We start from the raw sequence: 24,071 nt of genomic DNA on the forward strand, positions 1-24,071 counted from the left end.
CAAACCAAAAGGGAAAAAGACTCTATAAAGACTATTGTGGCTTCATATTATATTCTTATGATGCATTATAAGCTCCATTTATTAGGATTTTTTTTCTAAATTATTTTAAATTTCTTGAACTTAGTTAATCTCCGATTTTAACAAATATTATGATAATTATTTCATTTCGAAAATAACTATGAGTTTCAAAAAAAATCATGGTAAAATAAATTGTAATAGATGAAAGCCTTTCATATATATTTATCTTTGATACATCAACTTATCAAATATGATAGAAAACCTAATGAATAAATAAAAAATAATATTTTTATTTTATTAATATAGTATAAAATTAAATATATATTTTTTAATATCAAAAATTTATTTTTAAAATTTATTTAATAATTAATTATATTTTAGCCATTGAAAGATTTCAATTGGTGATTGCCATAAAAATAAAATGTTATGTGTGAAAAAGTTTGAAGTTAAAAAATTTTTGGTTCACATAACCTTTAAAAAAAATACTTAAACACCTAAAAATTATAATAATAGTTAAAATTAAACTATTAGAAAAAAAACATATTTAAACACCTCAAAATTATAAAAATAATAGTTAAACTCGAGCTCACAGAAACAAAACCAACTCAATTACTATAATATATATAATATATATATATATATATATATATATATATATATATAAAGCTACACACCCTTTATATTAATATGATACAAACACCTCCATAAAACTCGAGAACTACAAATGGTTGATTAAATCAATGCTAGGACTATTTTGGAATTGTTTTAAACTGTGAATAAAATATGTTTTTAGGTAAGGTTATGCTTTGGGAAATGAATCTTTTAAGTTAAAGTACAATTCAATTTATTGTTAGAAATTTCAATCTCGCCAAAAAAAAATTCTCCAATCTATTTGAAATTTTATGCGTTTAAGTTTATAAAAAAAATTAATAATAATATGATAACATGTATCAAATTATTTTATAACACGATTTTGGGGAATTTTATAATTAATATGTTGGAATATTTTTTATTCAATTTAATTATTTTTAAATATTTATTAAATCTTAAATATCATTTTTTAAATGAGAGAAAGTATTTTGTAGATTTTTTTTAAATACTTATTTTATGACAAATAAGATATATAACCTAATATTTGATATTTATTTAAAATTTTATTTTTCGATAAAATTTAAATATACAATAAGTATTTTATGAAAAATAAGATATATAATTTAATATTTGATATTTATTTAAAAATTTATTTGTCGATAAAATTTAAATATATAATAAGTATTTTTTCTGATTCAATTAATGGTCAGGGCTTAGAAACAAATTTATGTTCTACACCTTTTGTTGTGGGGAAAAATGCCTATGCAGGACGATCCTATCCACCTAAGGTGTGACAGTGCCTTAGCAACAAACAAAGACAGCTATTCTAGTATTCTTCCTTTATGAATTAAGAATGAAGAGAGATAGATGGACTAACCGGTGTCTTCCGTTTGTCCCTCGATCCGGTTTCTCTTCTCTTTGAGAGTTCCCAGCTACTTGCCTTCTCGCTCGCCTAGCTTCAAGAGGTTTCTGCAAGATCACAAGAAGAGAACACTACACAAGACATGGATTCATACTCATAACTAGTTCAGGATTAGAAGTAAACTAAACATACTAATGCAATCATACATCAGTATATAGGAGAAACCAAGATAGCTTTATTGATGAATAACAAGGTTCAGGAAGAGATACAACCCAGAGGGCTCCAATCCAGCATCTCCTTCCCAGCAAATGGAATTCCTATCTTCACCTCCTTCAAAGCATTAAGCACCCAATGATTTCAATCTCAAACCAATAGCAATTCTTTGCAATAACAAAATTCTAGCCTCTAGATCTCATGGAGGAGAGACCCATATATAGATGTTTGGAGAGAGGATGAGTCAGCTTGAGATCTGACTAGTGTCCTCTCCCTCTGTCAATTCTTGATTCCACTTGGAGGTTCTTGCTTCCACTTGGAGATTGGGAACCTCTTACTCATCACCAGTCAAATTCACTGAGGCAAGTGTCATTGAGGAAGATTCTGGAAGCTTCCTAGGTCTTGACACCTCTTGGAATGAACTTGCCATTTGTCAACTCTCGCTCAGCACACCCTAGTAGTGCTTCTACCTGCGTTGCAGTGCAGGTAGCCAGTGTTGACTTTGACATTCAGCGCAGACAGCTAGTGGAGCCACTGAATTGATCCTGAATTGACTTGTTTTTGAGCAGTTTCTGGTGGAGAACTTCTGTGAATTGCTGTGGTTTGTTAGCGTTGTTCCCCTAGGGGTAGGAACAACATGTTTGGGGACTTTGGATCCCTTAGATTATGGACATTTCATGCTCAATGCTGTAAGGCACAAAAATGGCTATAACAGTTGCCCCCTAAAGTATGAGGCCGTTTATCGGGTGAAATGCTTTATCAGGAGGATCCGAAGTTCATCCAATGCTGGGAGGAGACCTGTAATAAGATACAATACAATACATTATTTTTCATACTGCTTTCATGATCTAGCTGAGGCGGGCATTCCCATGCTCATCTTTATAAATTCATTTTTCTGTACATAGAACAGACAATCGTCTGATGGTAGACTGATAATTTTGATGAAATTATCATCCTTTGGGTAGGATGATTATCTGTTGCAATGATGTACATGTCAATGTCTTTATCTTTCCTGAATATATATCGCAGCCCGGATGGACAAAACTAGATCCGGGGTCTTCAAACTCGTTCGATCTTCACTCTAAGTACAAGTCGATCCATGTGAGAAATGTTCTGAAGTCGAACATGGAAAGACATCGCTTGATTACCGGTCAATGAGGTAAACCGTTAACAAGCGCGAGAGGAATCACCGATAATGATAATGACCCTCAAGGTATTGCAGTACAATTCACGTGGTGTGAATAAGGGACTTGGCGTTGAACACCATGCAAAATCTTTCGGTCGAAGGTCATTGATGTATACCTGTCGCCGGAAGTGAGAAACTTGCCATTGAGGCATGCAAGCTTCAAAGTACTGAAGGGGTTGTTCCTAGATCAACTTCTTGGATAATGAGTTGATGTCGACAAGAAGCGATCCGTCAAAGGAGGGCCTTAATGAATCCCACATCAATGACACGGAACGGAGCTAATGATTTTGATGGAGGTGAAAACGATCTGTGACATATGATTCAGGGTGGCGGTCATGAAAGGATGAAGGATAATGTACGGCAGTGGATGTGACACGGTTGACTTTTCTGAACGACTTCTCTTGAACATATGGCGACACTGATGCGATGGATCGGTAGCATTACCCCGAATATGGATGGTATGGCGAGACCATGGTGATGTGACCGGTGAATGAAACAACCCAACCCGATTGTGGTACGGAGGAAAAGTGTCATGTTCAAGAGCGACTTGCTACCATCAAAGTTTTCTTGAGTTTCTCCCAATTTCCCCCAGTCATTGCTGACCAGTACCTCTTTATTTTTGTCAAGCTTGAGGAGGATAACATATGCTTGTTCTATAACCTACCCTTTGGGCAAGCCCATCACTATGTTTTAACGAGCCTAGCGATAGTGAAACTCGTTCTCGTCTAAAGACAAGTTTGTCGCTATTTAATGATGTTAACGAGTCTAACGACAAAGATAACTCGGTCCTTTTCATTTTTAGAGAGTCTGAAAAGGTACATAAAGTTAACTCCAAAGGTCCTTTTTCGTCATCTAATCCCTTAGGTCTGAAAAAGTATAAAACAATACATAAGGGATGAGTTTTCGATAGTTTTAACGAGCCGAATAAAACAAGCGCTCGATCTTTTTGTGCAATAATCCCTCAGGTCCAAAAAGATTAAAATCTAGAGGATGGATAGCACTTCCTGTCCCTTTAACGAGCTCAAAGGCCAAGGACTCGGCAATCTTTTCATATTTTACGAGTCAGATGAAAAGAGCTTAAAGAAGACTCGTCTTTTGAGAAACGAGTGATGAAACAGGTTAGCAGCTGATTCCAGGTACAAGTTGGAATTTTCCAATCACAACAGTGTCACAAGGATGGCTAGTGAAATCACTCTTCGCAGCTGTTCCTCAAAATGGGTAAACAAACATATGGAGGTGAACGACGGCCAATGGAAAAGTGGAGGTGACGGTGCAAACACGACCAAGGCTTTAACGGCTGATGATATTACATTCACTGTGGTTATTTACCGGGATAGTTCATTTTTTAACGAGCTTAAACGTGGGTGGAAACACTTGCTCGATTTTATGTTTATTTTTTAACGAGCATGAACTATACAATAAAACTGCTCGGATCTTGCGTTTATTTTTTAACGAGCATGAACTGTGTGCTAAAACTGCTCGATTAACCGAGTCATATGATAAGAGTGTCTCATCAAGATTCTATTTTTTATGGAGCTTCATCTCACTAAGCTTTGCTCTGCATCCTTTCTTTATGCAAGTTAGGAAACGGCTAACCCAAAAAACAGATAAATAACTGCTCTTTGCTTGCACTCCAAAAGGTTTGCATGCCCCCAGGCATAAAGTACGATTTCAAGGTTACCTCTACTTCATTTCCGTCAAAACATTTGTTTTACCGGGAGAGGCCTACCTCTTTCAGGTTACCCAAAGATTGTTCCATTCGTGGCCACGAATAAAACACTTCTTCGGCGATGTCTATCGAAATAGAAAACGGTGAGCGACGATGCCCGCCAACTCACATAACTTTGACAAAAGAATCTTATTCTAGAACAACCCCTCTTCCACTCACGAACGGGGTACGGACTAGTCATATTCTCCCGCGGAAACCTACCCTATACCCAAAGTTTTCCTGCCGAAGCAGACCAGGACGCATGCCCCCTGGGTTCCAGTCATATCCTCCCAAATTACTCGCGCTCATCAGGAGGACGGACCGTGGGTTGAGACACTTCTTGTGTGAAGAGACCATTTAGGGATGGTACATGACTATTTGCGATGCGTGATCCGGGAAATGAAAGTTGGTCCACGATCTTGACCACTCTTCCTTCATGCGGAAAACACATTACTCTAAAGAGTGAGGAGACGATGGCTCCCATGCAATATATATAGTCTCGTCCAAGGAGTAGGTTATAATCCAAGGGTCCTTGAACGACCATCACGTTCATTTGAACGGTCTTCCCTTTCAATGTTATGGGCACATTGAGGAGGATCCCTAAAGGTCGACTGGTTCCTTTATCAAAGCCTGATAGATTTCTCATTTCAGGCAAAAGCGCTGGCGAACCAAGCGCTTTCCGAGCAATAGAGGAAATGATACTCACAGATGCCCCCTCATCAATGATAGTGCCAGCCATTACCATTCTGTATATTTGAACGATAATTCTGAATGGTATGCTTGCTGGCAACCGGGGTCTGCCTAGTTGGTTCCAGTCGAACGAGACAACTAGGTTGCTTGGTGGTGGGACCAAATAGACGACCGGGTATGACTCTGACGAAGTTCCTTCCTGCGATAAAGGAATGGGAAAATTGCCCCCTTGTTCGTCAGAGTCTGTGTTGATGAAGAGAATTTGGACGGTGTCGTCTTTATTCTCCTCTATGGTGGTATCATTCGAATATAGAGCCTCTGAAGGCAAAACCCAGTCAACTGTCGCCTCAACCTTTTGACTTTCGTCAGGTATGGATCCAGATGGTTCATCTTCAATGATAGGTGCTTCGGCTAACCACCTGGGCGGGCCAGCCGGGTTCTCAACTAGTGAAGGACTTGGCAGGAGTTTTTGATATCCAGGAGGAAGTTGCGCTCGTAAAACCGGGCGATCTTCCAAAACTCTTTTAGCCTCGTCTAAGAAGGGACAACGGTGGATGGCATGGTCGCCTTCACACAGTTTTTAGGGAAATCAAGCTTTCCCTCTCTGTCCTGTGACTTCACTTTCACTAGTTGACGGTGAGCTGTCAACATGGCTATCAGAGGTTGATGCCACCGAATTGTGCAAACGGGGAGACCAGTCCCTTAGTATCCGAGGGATGCAGGGACAATCTCTATGGAAGTGGTCTCCCTTGCATATGACACATGGCGATTTAGGCCTAGTCAGTGCTGTGTGTGGATTTTTGTCAGACACCACTTGTTTGCCCCCAGTCGCTTTTGGCTCCTTCTTCTTCTTCTCTTTCTTCTTCTTTTCCTTCTTCTCCTTAGGAACTTGGTTTTTTGTTTTACCAGTTCCGTCAAGCGAAGAGGAAGGAGGAGAGGAAGAATTAGATGAAGTAGAAGGCTGGTGGGTAACTCTGGTCTGGTTTGACTATTGATTCGACTGTTCAGGAATAGTGGTGTTCTGAACGACATTGGTTGAGAAGAGCCAGACCGGCAAGCCAATTGTCAGTCCTGGAAGTGACAATGTGGCCATATGGGGCGCACCAACATCTCCCCAAGAGGAGAAGGGACTAGGATTTCCACCAAGGGGAATTCCTTGGTTGGTGTGCTCCATTTTCTCAACCTAAAGATCAACGCAGAAATAAATTTTAACGACGCTTTAGACACAACTTGCTTTTTCAATTTTAAAGAGTCGAGAAAAGGATAAAGATGACTCTAGTCTCCTTCAATGTTTTAACGAGCCCAAAGTGACAAATGTTCGGATGGACTTTTTCCGTTATAGAGTCTGAAAAAGGCAAAAAGGAACTGCTCTGGAGTTCTAGGCAGAGGGTGTGCCAAACTTTTCGCAAAACCGCAGAATACTTTTTAGGGTACGGGCGGTCGATCTTCCTGAATGCTGTGTTCAGTGCATTACGATCAGTAGGGCGGCCGACACAGCTTCCTAAGGATAAAGGTTTTATGCCTATAGGGGTATCCCAATATATACGCGATGGTACGTGGGAGCACAATCCGTACTGGTGCTATCGTCCCTCAGGAGGAATCACCATCACGTTCATTTGAACGGTCTTCCCTTTCAATGTTATGGGCACATTAGGGAGGATCCCTAAAGGTCGACTGGTTCCTTTATCAAAGCCTGATAGATTTCTCATTTCAGGCAAAAGAGCTAGCGAACCAAGCGTTTTCCAAGCAATAGAGGAAAGGGTACTCACAGATGCCCCCTCATCAATAATAGTGCCAACCATTACCATTTTGTATATTTGAACGATAATTCTGAATGGTATGCTTGCTGGCAACCGGGGTCTGCCTAGTTGGTTCCAGTCAAAGGATACAACCAGGTTGCTTGGTGGTGGGACCGAATAAACGGCCGAATATCGCTCTGACGAACTTCCTTCCTGCGATAAAGGAATGGGAAAATTGCCCCCTTGTTCATCAGAGTCAGTGTTGATGAAGAGAATTTGGACGGTGTCGTCTTTATTCTCCTCTGTGATGGTATCATTCGAAGATAGAGCCTCTGAAGGCAAAACCGGGTCAACTGCCGTATCAACCTTTTGACTTTCGTCAGGCATGGATCCAGACGGTTCATCTTCAATGATAGGTGCTTCGGCTGACCACCTGGGTGGGTCAGCCAGGTTCTCAACTAGTGAAGGACTTGGTAGGAGTTTTTGATATCCAGGAGGAAGTTGCGCTCGTAAAACCAGGCGATCTTCCAAAACTCTTTTAGCCTCGTCTAAGAAGGGACAACGGTGGATGGCATGGTCGCCTTCACACAGTTTGCAGGGAAATCAAGCTTTCCCTCTCTGTCCTGTGACTTCAATTTCACTAGTTGACGGTGAGCTGTCAACATGGCTATCAGAGGTTGACGCCACCGAATTGTGCAAACGGGGAGACCAGTCCCTTAGTATCCGAGGGATGCAGGGACAATCTCTGTGGAAGTGGTCTCCCTTGCATATGACACATGGCGATTTAGGCCTAGTCAGTGCTGTGTGTGGATTTTTGTCAGACACCACTTGTTTGCCCCCAATCGATTTTGGCTCCTTCTTCTTCTTCTATTTCTTCTTCTTTTCCTTCTTCTCCTTAGGAACTTGGTTTTTTGTTTTACCAGTTCCGTCAAGCGAAGAGGAAGGAGGAGAGGAAGAATTAGATGAAGTAGAAGGCTGGTGGGTAACTCTGGTCTGGTTTGACTGTTGATTCGACTGTTCAGGAATAGTGGTGTTCTGAACGACATTGGTTGAGAAGAGCCAGACCGGCAAGCCAATTGTCAGTCCTGGAAGTGACAATGTGGCCATATGGGGCGCACCAACATCTCCCCAAGAGGAGAAGGGACTAGGATTTCCACCAAGGGGAATTCCTTGGTTGGTGTGCTCCATTTTCTCAACCTAAAGATCAACGCAGAAATAAATTTTAACGACGCTTTAGACACAACTTGCTTTTTCAATTTTAAAGAGTCAAGAAAAGGATAAAGATGACTCTAGTCTCCTTCGATGTTTTAACGAGCCCGAAGTGACAAATGCTCGGATGGACTTTTTCCGTTATAGAGTCTGAAAAAGGCAAAAAGGAACTGCTCTGGAGTTCTAGGCAGAGGGTGTGCCAAACTTTTCGCAAAACCGCAAAATACTTTTTAGGGTACGGGCGGTCGATCTTCCTGAATGTTGTGTTCAATGCATTGCGATCAGTAGGGCGGCCGACACGGCTTCCTAAGGATAAAGGCTTTATGCCTATAGGGGTATCCCAATATATACGCGATGGTACGTGGGAGCACAATCCGTACTGGCGCTATCGTCCCTCAGGAGGAATCACCAACCATCAACGAGATCGACAGTCACCAGGCTTTACGACGCCGGAACACGTCTCTAGCCTAGACCTCTATGTTGTGCGTTATGTTGCAAAGCGTTGTTAAGTTCATTCAATTTATTTTAGGTTGATCTTTTTAGAAGTTTGCCTTTTGAGGTTCACCACGAGATGTATGATACAATTCCTAAATGCAGTCTAAAGATGATAAGCAAACTTTATATCTTTTCAACTTATGAAAATCCTAGCTACAAAGGGAAAAGAAAGACACCATCTTTTCTCAAAGAGCAATCAGCACACTCTAATGCACTTTTCCTAAATCAATCATGCAAACTATCAAAATGCAAATGCACAATGCAGGTGTTTGTTTTCCGCTTTCTTAGTATTGATGCCTACAAAGAAAGCTTTTTGTACAACTTTGAATTTGCTTTTAAATGACGAATACAAACAAGTTTACTTTTTCGAAATCAGAGAGGGTAGAAGAGATTACAACACTTAACGATTTTCGAAATGAATACTTGTTTTGACACTTAAAAGAGAAAAACTCAAACCAAAAGCAAAAGTAAATGTATAATCAACTGTAAACAGCCAATGAACTCTCTTCTAAGATCACAATCAAAGATCTGCATCAAGGGCTACATGATGACTATTTCACTCTCGCAAAGGAAAACTGCAAATGACGCCACAAACACATAAAAACACTCGCAGTCTTTTTGTACAAAAGGAGGCAGAATTTAAGCAGAGAAAAGGAGTTATCAGACTGGTACCTATGCTGGTTACAGGCTGCAAAAATCAGAGATCAAAACAAGGCAAAAAAGAGCAGAGAACCCGAGCTGCACAAGGCCTAACTAGATCAGCACAACCTCAACACAGGGGTTTTGACATTCAGCGTAGGTAGCCTTCACGGGACCTACGTTGAAATGCAGAACCTCTTCATAGGGTCTGCGCTGAAGGATAAACGAGAGTTTCTCACTGGGTTTTGGGTCACAGATTGCTGATTAATCTACGGTTTCAGGCCAAATAAAAGCAACAAGCAAGGTACAATCAAAGGGATGCTTTGAGGGAGTACTAAGATCTATCACAAAGGATCATCAAATCATTTGTGAGTCCATTGTTCAGATCATAGACAAATCCAGTGATTGGATCAAAGCAGCAACTGTCTACTTTGCATCTGAGAATAGTAGATGCAGTTCGATTGTTGTTGTTGAGTCTATGAAAAAAACAATGATAGAGACACAAATAAAATGACTAAACAGATCTCCCCAGCGGAGTCGCCAATTTGTTGTGGGGAAAAATGCTTATGCAGGACGATCCTATCCACCTAAGGTGTGACAGTGCCTTAGCAACAAACAGAGACAGCTATTCTAGTATTCTTCCTTTATGAATTAAGAATGAAGAGAGATAGATGGACTAACCGGTGTCTTCCGTTTGTCCCTTGATCCGGTTTCTCTTCTCTTTGAGAGTTCCCAGCTACTTGCCTTCTTGCTCGCCTAGCTTCAAGAGGTTTCTGCAAGATCACAAGAAGAGAACACTACACAAGACATGGATTCATACTCATAACTAGTTCAGGATTAGAAGTAAACTAAACATACTAATGCAATCATACATCAGTATATAGGAGAAACCAAGATAGCTTTATTGATGAATAACAAGGTTCAGGAAGAGATACAACCCAGAGGGCTCCAATCCAGCATCTCCTTCCCAGCAAATGGAATTCCTATCTTCACCCCCTTCAAAGCATTAAGCACCCAATGATTCCAATCTCAAACCAACAACAATTCTTTGCAATAACAAAATTCCAGCCTCTAGATCTCATGGAGGAGAGACCCATATAAAGATGTTTGGAGAGAGGATGAGTCGGCTTGAGATCTGACTAGTGTCCTCTCCCTCTGTCAGTTCTTGATTCCACTTGGAGGTTCTTGCTTCCACTTGGAGATTGGGAACCTCTTACTCATCACCAGTCGAATTCACTGAGGCAAGTGTCATTGAGGAAGATTCTGAAAGCTTCCTGGGTCTTGACACCTCTTGGAATGAACTTGCCATTTGTCAACTCTCGCTCAGCGCACCCTGGTAGTGCTTCTACCTACGTTGCAGTGCAGGTAGCCAGTGTTGACTTTGACATTCAGCGCAGACAGCTAGTGGAGCCACTGAATTGATCCTGAATTGACTTGTTTTTGAGCAGTTTCTGGTGGAGAACTTCTGTGAATTGATGTGGTTTGTTAGCCTTTTTCCCCTAGGGGTAGGAACAACATGTTTGGGGACTTTGGATCCCTTAGATTATGGACATTTCATGCTCAATGTTGTAAGGCACAAAAATGTCTATAACACCTTTTGAGATAAATATAGTCTGAGTTTAACAAACAACTCCCTAAAACTCTACAACTACAAATGGTTGATTTAATTAATTATATGATTATGGCTTTCAAGGTTAATGATGTATCTCTTCCCATTCAACTATTGGCAAAGGCTTGAAACAAATTTATGCTATAAACCTTTTGATATACAAAGAGTAAGTCTAACAAACACTTCCCTAAAATTATAGAACTATAAATGTTTGATTAAATCAACGATATGATCATGGTTTTCAAGGTTAATGAACCTTGATCTATTTATGTTTTTTTAACCTTTTATCAAATTTATATATTAGTAAAGTGTCGAATCAAGGAATAACTTTCAAATTGGACTATTATTGCATTAATGAGAATAGACTTATATAACATACAAGTGCGACCTTTGGGTTTTATCTTCCAAGGTCGTTTCCTATTCTAATTGTTTGTATTTCCTTGTATTTGCATATTTACAAGTTATTCACCCAATCCCCGAGGACTATGTGTCTAACATTCTCCCATTTAATCGAAAGGGGGTGTTTGTGAGTCAAAGAATCATTTTGAATTTTTTGAATTTTTTCTCTTCTAGGTGCTTTAGTGAAGATGTCTACAATTTGCTCATTTGTGAAACAATGTCTAATATGAATAGTCTTGGCCTCTACACGATATTGAATCAAACGATACTTTGCATTGATAAGTTTGGTTCAATCATGGAATTTTGGATTCTTTGCCAACTTAATTGAAAATTAGTGTCAATCGGAAGGGGAGTAGAGTTCACTTGCTTCTCCTGCAAGTCTTTAAGAATCTTCTTGAGCCACATAATCTCCTTTGTTTTTTTTTGTGGTTGCCACATATTATGCATCTTTCGTGGAATCTAATAGAAATGATTGTTTGCATGAATTCGAGGAGACAACTCCTTGTCCAAGACTCATAAGATAGCTTGAAGTAGACACTTCATATTCCTTATCTTCATCAAAGTCTAAATCAAAATATCCAATCAAACTAAAGTCATCCACCTATGAATGTTTGAGTCTAAATTCTTGAGTTCCTTTCAAGTAATTTAGAATTGTTTTTGCAATACACCAATGTCATTCACAAGGCTTTGGCATAAATCTGGAAAAGATTCCAAAAGAAAATGAAATATTCACAAGGCTTCCCACAAGTTTTCTATACTTAGTTGCATCCTCAAATTCATTCGCTTCTTTAAATGTGAGCTTTAGATTTTGTTCCAATGGAATAGATAAAGGATTGTATTCAACCATGCCAAAATCATTCATCAATTCTCCAATTCACTTCTTTTGAGAAAGGAATGTATACAATGGATGTTGGATCACTTCGATGCACAAGTAGTAGTGAAGGTATCCCAAGTATGTCATCTAAAATCATTTCTTCAACTCTTTGTTTATGGATGTAATATAGTTTTCATTGTTCCATGTTATCAATAGATTATCTATATATACCACAAGATAGACAACAATTTTTTCAATTTTATTGACAAACAGAGTTGCATCATCAAGATTAAAGTGTTTGAAGTTTAATTTTAGAAGATGCTCAATAAATTTTTCATACTAGATTTGTGGTGCTTTTTTTAGGCCATATATGGATTTAATGAGTTTGTGTACTTTCTATTGTTGTCCCTTCACAACAAAACACTTTGTTTGGGACACGAAGACATTTTATTTCAAGTCTCCATTCAGGAAAGCATGGATTGTGTGTACATCATGTTGAAAAGTGTAACTAGGTTCGGTCTTCATAATGAAATGTAATTGTGATTTTTGTAAATGATGTAAAGAAGCAAATAAAATTATTATTGGCTTACTTCATGGGTTTCATGAGCAAGAGATTTTTACATGGCTCCCATTGTGAGCCTTTAGGAATTGTTAAAAGAATTAATGTCATGTATGAAAAGCCCTTCTTGGGCATGTTACAAATGTATTCTAGTCTATAGGATTGTAAAATAGCCCTCCAAATACAAGCACAATCCTCCTCTTCAAGTCGGCCTCCAAATGAAGTATAAACTCATTTCGCCTCACCTATTTGGAGACACACTGGTTCAAGATCACAGGTTGTCTTATTTATATGTGAAAAACCACTATATATATGTGGCTGGGATCTTCGCATTTCTACTATCCAGAACTTCATATATCTCTAATATTGTGGATGAAAATTACAGTGAAGGAGTTCAGATTACATTTGAGATTTGAATAACTAGTTCAGGAGGAAATTTTGACATCACACAGTTTGGTAAGGCTATTGTTCAGATCTCTCTAAAGTGTGAATAGGATCATAGTAAAGAGGAGTTCGGATCTCTATAAATTCGGTGACAAAGTGCAGAGATAAGTTCAGATAGGTGATGAAGGAATAGCGAATAAGTTTAAGGGCTAACCACATGAATAACAGTTTAGATTTCAAAGGGAAAATCACAATATCATAGTAGAATATCACAAATTGGTGATTTCAACGATAATGACTAGATCTCAGTGGTGGCAATGTTTCAGTGCTAAGAAGATCGAAAGGGAAGATGAGTCGATAAGAGGAAAAGAGAATAAGACAGAGAAATAGTGTCTTGGTCTCGGAGTGGCTAATAGGCCAAGGGTCTTAGTATTGGTGTTCGTCAATTGGAATCTCTATAAGAAGAATTTGTGTGGGTTTTCCTCTCAAAGAGTGAGAGTTTTTAGCCCTGGCTAATAGCCTACATTATGTGTCTCTTGTTTATTTATGTTCATGCATTGGTTATTGTTTGATGAAGAAGAACACTAATAATCTAAGAAGAAGGAGATTCTAATCTAAAGAGGTAAAAAGAATTCACAAGAAGTTACTAATCGAAGAGAAATTAGCTAATGCTAATGCCCTATTTTTCTCAACATGGTTTTAGAGCCAAGTTACTAAGTCAAGAAGAGGGCATCTAATCAAAGAGATACTCAAGGATTGAGTTTCAAATGCATCAAAGCAAGTCGAAGGATATCAAATCGAAAGTTCAAAGATCTACATTGAAGAATCAATTCCTAGATCAAAGAAGAAAGTTTACTTCAAAAGGAAGTATCAGGATCATCAATCAAATCAAGGCAAGTACAAGTCTACTCCAACAAATTGTTGGATCCTCTAATCATCATCAAAATACCACAAAGACCCTCATCAAGTTGAAGAGATCTACAAAGCAAGGCAGCCCAAAGTATAGACATCCAAGAGAAGCACTTCAAGGACTAAGATCACATCATCTTGGAAAAAGTTGAAACCCTAGAAGCATTTCAGATTTGCACTCATTCACCACTGAAGAAGTCGAAGTATCTTGATGGCATTGTCATCAAGTTCCCTCTCATTGAAGCAAGGATCCCCTCCTTATACTTGAAGAATATCATTCGAGGAAGCATCAAAACATCCTCATCAATCAACATCAGCAAAGGGAGTAGATCTAAAGGCATTGTCATCATAAAAGGAGCAATCTCATTTTATTGAAGAAGTGATTTTTATTCGGAAGAAGATCATCCAAAAGGGGCACTAATACATCTTCTTCAACCACCGTCAAAGTGGTCAAGTTGAATATTTCATCTTCACTTGTCAAGTAAGTATCTTTCATTCTATAATCTAATATAGTAAAATGACTTCATTTTGCAAGGAAATCTATAAGTTGGTTGGGTCATCGAACTTCCTTGCATGGCAAAGGAGGATAGACATAGTCCTTGAAGAAAGTGAAGTCATTGAACATATCAATGGAAAGTTCTCCTCTGAATACATGGAAAGGGATCAAAAGACTCAAGAGATTCTTATGAAATCAGTCAAAGGTCCCCTCATATAGAATTATTGGAGACATCAAAGTGATATATATGTTAAGCTGGTAGAAATATTCTCTGAAGATGTGAAAAAGAAGGCCATATCACTTAGATTTGATCTACACAAATTAAAGGTATCAAAGGATAAAAGTTTATCATCATAATATCTAAACTGAAAGATCTGGGACGTGATAATCTTAATACACTAACTGATGATCAAGGTAACAAACGTTTGTGAGAATAAGAAAGTTATCCCATTCAACAACTTGTAGTTTCTATGCAAGATAGAAGAAGACAGGTTGAGGGCAGAAAGTATTCAGACATTTGTCGAAAGGAAAGAAGATCATCCGAGGAAGCATCAAAACATCCTCCTCAATCACCATCAACAACGGGAGCTATATATAAATTCGTTGTCATCATAAAATGAGCAATCTCCTTTTATTGAAGAAGGGATTTTCATTTGGAAGAATATCATTCAAAAGGGGCACTAATACATCTTCTTCAACCACCATCAAAGTGGTCAAGTTGAAGATTTCATCTTCACTTGTCAAGTAAGTATCTTTCATTCTATAATCTAGTATAGTAAAATGACTTCGTTTTGCAAGGAGATTTATAGTTTGGTTGGGTCATTGAACTTCCTTGCATGGAAAAGGAGGGTAGACATAGTCCTTGAAGTAAGTGAAGTCATTGAACATATTAATGGAAAGTTCTCCTTTGAATACATGGAATGGGATCAAAGGAATCAAGGGATTCTTATGAAATCAATCAAAGGTCTCATCATATAGAAGTATTGGAAACATAAAAGAGATATATATGTTAAGCTGGTAGAACTATTCTCTGAAGATGTGAAAAAGAAGGTCATATCACTTAGATCTGATCTACACAAATTGAAGGTATCAAAGGATACAATGTTGTCGTCATAAGATCTAAATTGAAAGATCTGGGATAAGATAATCTACATACACTAACTGATGATCAACGTAACAAATGTCTGTGAGAATAAGAAAGTTATCCCATTCAACAACTTGTAGTTTCTATGCAAGATAGAAGAAGACGGGTTGAGGGAAAAAAGTATTCAGACATTTGTCAAAAGGAAAGAAGAACATAGCTAAGATTCAATGTTATTGGCATTATAGGAAAGATTTTCCTAAGTGAAAAAATGGCAATAACAAGGAAGATAGAGAAGAATTCCATTTCGTCAAAGAAGTGGAGGAAGCTGAAAGAGGAAAAGAATTAGAAGCAAGAGCTCATGACATCACTATAGGGAAACATGAAGGACAAATGCAACAAAATCTATGGAAGTCAAATATGAAGGATATAGATCTTCGGAACCTCATGGGAAGCTTAAGGAAAGGAAGAAGTCATCCAGGATAAGGCTCATTATATATCAAAATGTAACATCTGTTGGATACTAATATGCAAGATCCTCTAGATTCTCTGATGGAATCCTCATCGGAGGGTTCATCGATCTAGAGAGGAAGCAAGTGTTTCATCAGGAACTCCAACTTGTGGAATTCATGCGATGATGGTATGATGACATAAGTGATGAAGTCGATCAAGGGGTTGAAGCTTTTTTTTCAATCAAGGAAGTTGTTGAAAGAAGCCTAGATGACCTAAAGATATAAGAGGCATGTATGCTTGTATTAATTAGGGGAATTTTGAGGTTTAAAATGGGCCTCCTAAGGAAATTATAAAATAATAGTGGAAATAATAAAATAGAATTAGATTACATCATCAAATTTTAGAGGGAAAAAAGAAAAAACTATTTTTTCAACTCGTATTTTCAACTTATCTCCCTATGGGTTTAATAAAATTTCGAGCAACATACACTCATTGGATGAAAAATTTGATTCCTTATCCAAGGAGTACCTATGTTTCATACTTTCGACGAACTTTTTTACATGAAAAAATGAGAAATACATGAAAAATGTGATTGCAATCACGTTTTTTCATGTATTTCTCAATTTCCGTGTAGCAAGGTGCATCGAAAGTATGCAACATGGGTACTCCTTGGATGAGGAATTAAATTTTACATCCAATGAGTACTCCCATCCAAAATTTGAGTAAAAGGTTTGGGAGATAAGTTGAAAAAATTAGTTTTATTATTTTATTCTTTTTAAAATTTTTACTTTTTTACTCCAAAAATGGTGAATCATCCCCCATGGTCGACATCATCATCTTGAATCCTATTGGTTCTTATAATGTTTATTTTGGTTGTACATTTCTCTTAGGAGGCCCATTTTAGACCTCAAAATTTCCTAATGCGATATTATAAGGTCATGTTGTATGATTGCAGGTAACTTGGATCACTACTCTATCTTGAGAATCATGATCAAAGGAAAAGGATCTCCTCCTCTAAAATAAATATGGAAGGCATGGGCCACACTAGATGAAATCAATATAATCTATTCTCATATGGAATATGGGATAATCAATAGTAATTAGAAGAACTCTGATTGGAAGTTCCTGGAAATGTCATGTGTGAAGAAAGAAAGGAAGAGATTATAAGACTAAGAAACCATGGAAGAAGGAATTCAACATCTGAGACCAAAAATATTTGACTAGGAAATCTCCTAGAAATATATGAAGACTCTGAAGGAAGTCTGAAAATATGGAGACCCTTGATAATGAATATATTTGGTAGATATGTCAACATGTATGCAGGATGCTGGTGCAAACTAGAAGATGTCATGATGAAAGGCCATCACAAAGGTAATGGATGGGCTTCTGCAGGACTGCCAAAGGAAGAAATATGGATGTCTTCCCAAGGACCATGTAGAAGGATGTAAGATCCTTTCGCAGAAGACAACATGAAAAAGGCAACATGACATGAAGCAAGGCCAAATGTAGACTGATGGATCACTTTCTGATGAAAGGAATAATAACATGAATGCCCCATAGATGAAAGTGATGGATGGTTTGTGCCCTATGAATAAGTCCAAAAATATGAAGACTTCCTGACAAAGAAATTCATGACATCGAAAGAAGGAGTTCTTCAAGAGGCTGGTTGTCCCATCATCTCCACCTGAAGAGTTGTTTTAGGTCCCTAATTAAGAGGGATGCTAGAAACAAGTTTCTTACTTGGAAGAAACTTGGAAATTCCTAAGCTAAGAGGGAGATTATGTACATTCCTTATGTAGGAATGAGTACATTCCTTTATTAGAATAGATATTCCCTCCCTAATTGATATGGGGAGATAGACACATCATTCGGTTCTTCACTTGGGAAGGTAGAATGAGAGGATTGGGTAATCATTTGGCATCTAATACTCTTTGAGGATGAGATAGGACATCCAAGATAAGATTAGTCGCGGAGGACTAATATTCTTTGAGGAATGGGGAGTCCACGATAAGGATAGTCCTCATGGAACACACCTTAAGAACCAGTGTGGGGTATGTTCGGGGAGAGAAAATGATGAGAGTGTCTATAAATCATTGGTCTCACCAGCATTGAGCTCAGATCTTGCAGAGAGATATAGTTGTTAATCATGGCCTTGTTATGTAATAATGTTGGTTGATATGATGTTATACAAATATGTTACTAATTTGATTCTTCTTATGAGAAATTCTTTAGATTGAGAATGACCAAGTTCCATTATGAATACCTCCCTAGTTAAGAGGGAGTTTTGAAAAGTGTAACTAGGTTCGGTCTTCATAATGACATGTAATTGTGATTTTTGTAAATAATGTAAAGAAGAAAATAAAATTATTATTGGCTTGCTTCATGGGTTTCATGAGCAAGATGTTTTTAGATGGATCCCATTGTGATCCTTTAGGAATTGTCAAAAGAATTAATGTCATGTATGAAGAGCCCTTCTTGGGCATGCTACAAATTAATTCTATTCTATAGAATTGTAAAATAGCCCTCCAAATACAAGCACAGTTCTCCTCTTCAAGTAAGTCTCCAAATGAAGTATAAACTCATGTCATCTCACCTATTTGGAGACACACTAGTTCAAGATCAAAGGTCGTCTTATTTATATGTGACAAACCACTATATATACGTGGTTGGGATCTTCGCATTTCTACTATCCCGAACTTCAGATATCTCTAAGATTGCGGATGAAAATTACAGTGAAGGAGTTCAAATTACGTTTGAGATTCGAATGACCAATTCAGGAGGAAATTTTTACATCACACAGTTTCGTAAAGGCTATTGTTTAGATCTCTCTAAAGTGAAAATAGGATCATGGTAAAGAGGAGTTCGGATCTCTCTAAATTCGGTGACAAAGTGTAGAGATAATTTTGGATAGGTGATGAAGGAATATCAAAGAAGTTTAAGGGCTAACCACATGAACAAAAGTTAGGATTTCAAAGGGAAAGTCCCAATGTCATAGTGGAAGATCATAGAATGGTGATCTCAATGATAATCACTAGATCTCAGTGGTGGCAATGTTTCAGTGCTAAGAAGATCGAAAAGGAAGATGAGTCGAGAAGAGGAAAAGAGAAGAAGACAGTGAACTAATGTCTTGGTCTTGGAGTGGATAATAGTTCAAGGATCTTAGTCTTGGTATTCGTCAATTGGATTCTCTATAAGAATAATTTGTGTGGGTTTTCCTCTTAAAGATTGAGAGGTTTTGGCCTTCGATGATAGCTACATTCTGTGTCTCTTGTCTATTTATGTTCATGCATTGGTTACTGTTTAATGAAGAATAACACTAAGAATATAGGAAGAAGAAGATTCTAACCTAAAGAAGTAAAAATCATTCACAAGCAGTTACTAATCAAAGAGAAATCACCTAATGCTAATGCCCTAGATTTCTCAAAGCATCATTTCAGTCCTTGCATGAAAATTTCTGAAAGTTTCATAAGATTTTGATTTAGTTTCCAAAAAGTATACCCAAAGTATCCCAGTGTAATCATCAATAATAGTCATCATATATCTATTTTCATTTTCAAAAGGACCAACCATAGGACCACACAAATCAAAATGAGTTGGTGCGATATTTCTATGTGCTCTAGAAGTAGAACCATGAAATGGTTGTTTGCTATGTTTTCCTAAGATACAAACATCACATTGCTTCAGTTTCCTTGAAATAGTTGGAAAACTAAAAACACCATTTTTCTAACAAATTAAGATTGTCATAATATATTGCATGCCATAGAAGACTAAAATACAATGTACCTTCAATGTACTAAGAGAGGCATGTAGAGTTTTTTGGATGAGTAGACATTCCTTGTAATGTCAATAGTCTTTCCTCCACTACTTAAGTCATGACAACTATATTGTCGAATGCTTTCCTTATCTCTACTTTTCAATCAAATGTGCAAATAAAGTGGCCATGTTGGCAAATATGAACAAGGGATGGTAGGTTTCTCCCTATATCTTGAAATTAGAGCACATCATGTAGAAGAAAAATAGGGAATCCAGGTAGTTTAAGCCCAATGGTTCCAGGTCTAAAGTGTTTTTGAAAGGTCATATGGAAGTTTGCACCTATATCAAGTAAACATGCATCTCTCCAAGAAGTAAGTGAAGTATGAAACAAATCTTCAGTTACTCCAATATTGCAATGGGAAAAAATATAATAAGCAAATGCAAGTCACTTTACCTTTAGGTGGATTTAAAGTTTTACATTTACCTTCTTTTTGGTTTCGACTATCATTGATTCTCTCCCAGATGATTCTACATGTTGTCACATCATGATCATCTTTGTTGCAATGAATGCAATGAAGATCATATATTTCTCATTGATGGTGTTTATTGTAGGAAATTTATGATATGCACCCTTAACCCAGTTTACAAGTTTGCATGTGTTTGTTTAGGCCCAACCCACATGTTCTGTCATGCTGATATAAATTACAATATGCATTTATTGTAAACATTTAAAGTGTACTTCTACTATTTCACTTTCCTATCAGCTGAAAATTAACACATAATTTTGGCAAGCATTCACACATGTGAGACACTTATTTTTGGTCAAGGTGACCCCAGAGAAAACCCCACAACCTCTTGGTGAAAACAATCTTTAAAGGAGGATTTCGTTTCTTAGGAAATTACAAAACAAGTACAAAAATGCATTGTACTTATCTCCCTATATTTTTTGTAGCATTTATTGCAATTTCTGGAAATTTGTGCCCATTGAACAATTCAGATCTTCAGCAAATTTAGTGCAAATAATTTCTGCAATAAATTTTATGCTCAGCTCCTAGAGATATGTGCCCAGAATATGCCTCGAAAATTGTGTAACAGTTGCCTCTATTTTTGCATTAAAGGGTGATTTTTCTGCCTTGATTTTCATGTCATACAGTCACTAAAATCCTCCTTAAAATTTGCGCTAAATGTTGACTATCCTAAAATTTATCCCTCGAATTTGGGGTCAAATTTAAGGTCCTTTCCCCTCTAAATTTTTGCTCAGACTCTCCTTGAAAATAATGTGCAGCTCCTCGAATTTTTTGCTACTATCCCTTAAAATCCATGTTGTTGTTTGCTCTCCTCCTAAAAAATTGTACCCTAGCTCAGCTCTCCTCCTTATAATTCAAACCCTCCTTTCTCTGTTGCAAATTCTCCTTGAAGTGTTCTCTCCTCTTCTCCTCATGCTCTCTCAAGTGTGAAGTGAACAATGAGCCTCCCTTTTTCCCTTTTGTCTTCTTAAAAAAGATGTAATCCCTAAACCTAGGATTTAGTGGTTGAAATTTAATCTTCAAATCTCAAGATGTGTGGTTGAGATCACGTTTCCCAAATGACCCCCCTCATATATTGGTCCCATTACTTAAAAATCTCCTAGTACCTTTTTTTATTTTTCTCATAAAGAGATTTTTTCAACTCACTTTAACATTATAAAAGTACATTTAGTACTTTACACATAAAGTCACTTTATAAAGTACAAGTGACTTTAATAATAGAAAAAGTACATGGTACAACACTTTTAAGTATCTCTTCTACCCATGACATTAATATAAATCATAAATGTCACAAAGACAAAAGTTATTACTTTGTATATTAGGCTAAAAGGGATAAATGCATAGTAACACCTCTGCTTCGTACTATTTCCAACACTCCCTCTTACTAAGGAAGGTGTTGTTCACCACTCCCATCCTGTCTCTAAAGAAAACATGCTTCTCTCTTGGTAAAGACGGTGAGAATGTCTACTACTTGTTCATCAGTGGATATATACTCAAGCTTCACTGCTCCTCGCTGAACCTAGTCTTTGATGAAGTGATATCTGATATCTATATACTTTGATCGACTGTGAAATATTGGATTCTCAGAGAGTTTAATACAACTTTGATTATCACAATAAATTGTAGTTGGTCTCAACATCTGACCAAATAAACCATGAAGCATCTTGCGAAGCCATAATGCCTTGCACCCTGCCTGACTATTTGTCATATACTATGCCTCTGTGTTTCTCAATGCAATTGAAGTTTGTTTCCTGTTGAACCATGACAAAACTATTGAGCCCAATGAGAAACAACATCTAGAAGTACTCTTTCGGTCACTAACATTGCCATCCCAATTTGAGTTTGTGCTACCAATCAATCCAACTCCATCACATCTGACATAGTCCAAACCATAATACAATGTGCCCTGTAAGTACCTCAATGCATGTTTTGCAACCACCCAGCATACTCTCCTGGGATCCATCATAAACTAACTCAAGATTTTGATTGCAAAACAAATATTTGGTCTAGTGTTAACCAAATATATCAATGAACTGGTCAAATGATGATACAAAGTGGGCTCCACCAACTCAGAATCAACATCATGCAACTTCTTCCAGTTGGTGATCATAGGAGTAGCCATAATCCTGGAATCATCCATATGGAATCTCATCAAGATATCTCCTGCATACATATGCTGGCCCACAAAGATGTTCACATCCTCCCGCCAGACCTCCAACCCAAGAAAGTAATGCATCAACCCCATATTAGTCATATCAAACTCTGAAGCAAGATCTCTCTTTCAATGTTGGATGAGAATGTCCTCCACTGTAATAAACAATTCATCCACATATAGTACCAAAATGAGTGGATCGTCACCTACCAAGATAAAGTATAGGTTTATATTTGTATCACTCTTCTGGAAACCCATCTATTACAATTAGGAATCTATTCTCTCATACCATGCCCTCGGCGCTTGATTGAGTCCATACAAGGCTTTCTTCAGCCTACACACATAAGACTCTCTCTCTGATCTGGATCTTGGGGAGGGCCCCAAGATCTTAGTAATTGTTGCACCAAGAAAAGAACCAAAGTAAACCAAACCAAAAAATAACCCATGAACTAACTTTTATTAGACCAGAAAATGATAGTTGCAACTACATTGTGATGAACAATACATCCTCTTATAAAAAGAGGCTTGTTATATATAACATTTTTTAGTTACATTACCATTGGTAAATACCATGGGCCTATTTCCATTCGAATCATTACCATGGATAAATACCGTGGGTGGAAAATACCCTGGGTAGATTTTCATTTGGATCATTCCTCCCTCCTTAGGAAAAAATGGTCCCCATTGCGTGAAGTTACCTCTAGAGAAATTTTTTGTCAAAGATGAGTTGTGGATGACCAAGTGCTGTTGAAGACAATGTTTTTGCATGGTTAACCCATAACTGAGGGTTTGTGGATGACCCGTAACCATGATGCATGAAGATCCAAGGATAGAGATACCCTGTAATGCTTCTGAGCCAACTATGATATTGACAGTGTATGGCCAAGCAAATGGACTTCGTTGGAAAATGGTTTTGTGTGGTTGACCCATAACCATGATGAATGGAGAGCCAAGGATAGAGATACCATGTAATGTTGGTGGGCCAACTGAGAGGTGAACAGTCTGTGGCCAAGAAAATGGACTTCGTTGGAAAATGTTTTTGCGTGGTTGACCCATAACCATGATGAACAAAGAGCCAAGGATACAGATACCATGTAATATTGGTGGGCCAACTGTGAGGTGAACAATCTGTGGCCAAGAAAATGGACTTCATTGGAAAAGGGTTTTGTGTGGTTGACCCATAACCATAATGAACGAGGGTTTTAGGATAGAGATATCTTGTAATGAACTTCGAGATCACTTGTCAATCTATCCGATAGAGATTTGGTGGCTTATCTTTGTAAACTTTCAAAGGACCCTTTGCAATAAATGTATCAAGAAATCCAAGTGCCTATGTTATGCTTAATTGGAACACCCTTTCTAGGTAAGCCATATAAGCTAAAATTGGGTCCCCTTCATTTTCTGATACTCTTGATGCTGGCATGAGCTCACCATATGACTACTCTTCTTGTGAAACATTCCAAGGTCTTGACATAGCATACATGACCTTCTTTTTCAAGATGAATTGAAATTTCCATGTTCTCTCTAAATGGAAATAAGGATAGTTTCCCCACAAATCATCAAAATGTTCATGAGGATACCACGT

The 24,071-nt window shown here is 37.7% G+C and overlaps 1 pseudogene; it reads right to left on the minus strand.

Annotated features, from left to right (window-relative positions):
* LOC149255038 (uncharacterized) overlaps nucleotides 1-24,071 on the minus strand; it is a 92,653-nt pseudogene that overhangs the window by 67,647 nt on the left and 935 nt on the right.

This window comes from Pinus tabuliformis, chromosome 7 (genome assembly GCF_031772625.1).
Source record: "Pinus tabuliformis cultivar Carrire ecotype Pingquan chromosome 7, CPIR1, whole genome shotgun sequence".
NCBI classification, from domain to species: Eukaryota; Viridiplantae; Streptophyta; class Pinopsida; order Pinales; family Pinaceae; genus Pinus; species Pinus tabuliformis.